The sequence below is a fragment of the Limulus polyphemus genome, unplaced genomic scaffold (genome assembly GCF_000517525.1).
Source record: "Limulus polyphemus unplaced genomic scaffold, Limulus_polyphemus-2.1.2 Scaffold4125, whole genome shotgun sequence".
Classification (NCBI taxonomy): domain Eukaryota; kingdom Metazoa; phylum Arthropoda; class Merostomata; order Xiphosura; family Limulidae; genus Limulus; species Limulus polyphemus.
The window spans coordinates 67,266-71,327 of record NW_013669735.1 but is presented as its reverse complement, the minus strand read 5'-3'; the positions used below and the strand labels follow the sequence as shown (position 1 = coordinate 71,327).

The window sequence follows — 4,062 nt, the reverse complement described above, 5'->3', positions numbered from 1 at the left end:
CAACTGGTCAGTTGTCAAATGTTGCATTATTACACTGATAATTATGGGAACAAACAACAACCACTACAACTAGTCAGTTGTCAAATGTTGCATTATTACACTGATAATTATGGGAACAAACAACAACCACTACAACTAGTCAGTTGTCAAATGTTGCATTATTACACTGATAAGTATGGGAACAAACGCTACAACCACTACAACTAGTCAGTTGTCAAATGTTGCATTATTACACTGATAAGTATGGGAAACAAATGCTACAACCACTACAACTAGTCAGTTGTCAAATGTTGCATTATTACACTGATAAGTATGGGAACAAACGCTACAACCATTACAACTAGTCAGTTGTCAAATGTTGCATTATTACACAACTACAACTAGTCAGTTGTCAAATGTTGCATTATTACACTGATAAGTATGGGAACAAACAACAACCACTACAACTAGTCAGTTGTCAAATGTTGCATTATTACACTGATAAGTATGGAAACAAACATTAGTAGTTGTAACAAAATGATAAATACTACATTAATACAGGGACAAACAATAGCAGTTATAACTGATAAATACTACACTAATACAGGGACAAACAATAGCAGTTATAACTGATAAATACTACATTAATACAGGGACAAACAGTAGCAGTTATAACTGATAAATACTACACTAATACAGGGACAAACAATAGCAGTTATAACTGATAAATACTACATTAGTACAGGGACAAACAATAGCAGTTATAACTAACAAACTGATAAATACTACACTAATACTGGGACAAACGATAGCAGTTATAACTAACAAACTGATAAATACTACACTAATACTGGGACAAACGATAGCAGTTATAACTAACAAACTGATAAATACTACACTAATACTGGGACAAACGATAGCAGTTATAACTAACAAACTGATAAATACTACACTAATACAGGGACAAACAATAGCAGTTATAACTGATAAATACTACATTAGTACAGGGACAAACAATACCAGTTATAACTTATAGATACTACATTTGTACAGGGACAAACAATACCAGTTATAACTTACAAACTGATAAATACTACACTAATACAGGGACAAACAATAGCAGTTATAACTGATAAATACTACACTAATACATGGACAAACAATAGCAGTTATAACTGACAAACTGATAAATACTACACTAATACAGGGACAAACAATAGCAGTTAAAACTTACAAACTGATAAATTCTACATTAATATGGGCACAAACAATAGCAGTTAAAACTAAAACTGATAAATAATACATTAATATGGGCACAAACAATAGCAGTTATAACTAAAACTGATAAGTAATACATTAATACAGGCACAAACAATAGTAGTAATAACTAATTAGGAGTTAAATGTTGCATTGATACAAAAACACTTACATTGATAACTAAATAGCAGCTACATGTTGCATAGCTACAAAAACGTAAACAGTGATCATTAAATACCAACTAATTTTGCACCAATAGATAAACTAACATTGATCATTAAATAGCAACTAATGTTGCATCAACAGATAAACAAACTAACACTGATTATTAAATAGCAACTAACGTTGCATCGACAGATAGATAAACTAACACTCATCATTAAATAGCAACTAATGTTGCATCAACAGATAAACAAACTAATACTGATCATTAAATAGCAACTAATGTTGCATCAACAGATAAACAAACTAACACTGAATATTAAATAGCAACTAATGTTGCATCAACAGATAAACAAACTAACACTGATTATTAAATAGCAACTAATGTTGCATCGACAGATAGATAAACTAACACTGATCACTAAATAGCAACTAATGTTGCATTGACAGATAGACAAACTAACACTCATCATTAAATAGCAACTAATGTTGCATCAACAGATAAAGAAACTAATACTGATCATTAAATAGCAACTAATGTTGCATCAACAGATAAACAAACTAACACTGATTATTAAATAGCAACTAATGTTGCATCAACAGATAAACAAACTAACACTGATTATTAAATTTTCAATGTAACATTTATTGAAAGATCAAGGCATGTTTGTTCTTGTATCAATGTAACATTTATTGAAAGATCAAGGCATGTTTGTTCTTGTATCAATGTAACATTTATTGAAAGATCAAGGCATGTTTGTTCTTGTATCAATGTAACATTTATTCCAAGATCAAGGCATGTTCTTATATCAATGTAAACATTTCTATTGATGCAACATTAGTTGCTGTTCATTGATCAATATTAGTGTTTCTCTTTCAACTGATGTAACCTTAGTTGCTGTTCAATGATCACTGTTAGTTTGTCTATCTACCAATACAACATTAGTTGTTATTTAATAATCAGTGTTATTTTATCTCTCTGTTGATGCAACATTAGTTGCTATTTAATGATCATTGTTAGTTTGTCTATCTACTGATACAACATTAGTTGCTCAAGGACAAACATGCCTTGATCTTTCAATAAATGTTATATTGATACAAGAACAAACATGCCTTGATCTTTCAATAAATGTTACATTGAAACAAGAACAAACATGCCTTGATCTTTCAATAAATGTTACATTGATACAAGGACAAACATGCCTTGATCTTTCAATAAATGTTACACTGATACAAGGACAAACATGCCTTGATCTTTCAATAAATGTTATATTGATACAAGAACAAACATGCCTTGATCTTTCAATAAATGTTATATTGATACAAGAACAAACATTCCTTGATCTTTCAATAAATGTTACATTGAAACAAGAACAAACATGCCTTGATCTTTCAATAAATGTTACATTGAAACAAGAACAAACATGCCTTGATCTTTCAATAAATGTTACATTGAAACAAGAACAAACATGCCTTGATCTTTCAATAAATGTTACACTGATACAAGAACAAACATGCTTTGATCACTAATTAACAACAAATAACAATCAACACTATCTGAAAAGTCGCGATATATTTCACAAAATATTAAACCTACAAATTTAGAAAAAAAACATTTTTATTTGGTTGGAGGTGAGTTATCTTTGACAACTGTTATAATTTCAGATAGAATAAAATAACGATTCTACTTTAATGAAGGCAATCCATGAAGCTAAAGTGACTCAGTTCTTTATGACCGTTGCAACCGTAGGTCAAGATTTCTTCATCCCGATCAGCGTACTTCATGTAGCACGTGCTAATCTCTCCTGTGTACCAAATATCAGCAGATTTACATTTAGGTGTCAGCAAGCAACGCCTTGGACATTCGCCGATGGAAGTAACCGAGAAGGCTATAAAGTCGTAACCATGGAGACACGCATTAGGTGTGACCGTGAAATGAGCTATTACAAAAAAAGAAAATTAACGTTAGTAAAAAAATTTTCTTTTTTATTGCTAGTAAAGCATTCCATAATCAGAGCCCTCAAAGCCAGTGAAAAACGTACAAAGAAGTAATAAAACTACAAATACTTTTGTTTGATGTTACACCTCCCAATGACTCAGCGGTATGTCTGAAGACTTATGACGCTAAAAACTAGGTTTTAATACTCGTGGTGGGCACAGCACAGGTAGCCCGTTGTTGAACTATCTGTTTAACAAACAGTTGGCATAGCCCAGTTTACATACATTTAGTCAGCAATATATGCCCCCAGTGGCACAGTGGTATGTCTGCGGACTTACAACGCTAGCATCCGGGTTTCGATACCCGTGGTGGGCAGAGCCCAGATAGCCCATTGTGTAGCTTTGTGCTTAATTACAAACAAATAAAATAAACAGCAATATATATATATATATATATTCTAAGAGTAATAACTATTTGATGTAAGTCCTTTCGATGGTTAGCACAGCTGTTAGCACAGCTTGTAAGTCTGATGATACCATACATTACAAAACTTAAACTATACGATATTTCGATGGTTAGCACAGCTGGTAAGTCTGATGATACAATACATTACAATACTTAAACTATACGATATTTCGATGGTTAGCACAGCTGGTAAGTCTGATGATACAATACATTTACAAAACTTAAACTATACGGATATTTCGATGGTTAGCACAGCTGGT

General features: G+C 31.9%; 1 long non-coding RNA gene across 1 annotated transcript in view; it reads right to left on the bottom strand.

Moving 5' to 3' along the window:
- Positions 1 to 3,265: 3,265 nt before the first annotated feature.
- LOC111088613 overlaps positions 3,266 to 4,062 on the bottom strand; it is a 48,279-nt gene continuing 47,482 nt past the window's right edge. Inside the window, exon 3 of the long non-coding RNA XR_002613085.1 lies at positions 3,266 to 3,338. This is a non-coding gene — a long non-coding RNA (uncharacterized LOC111088613). The remainder of the gene's footprint in view (positions 3,339 to 4,062) is intronic.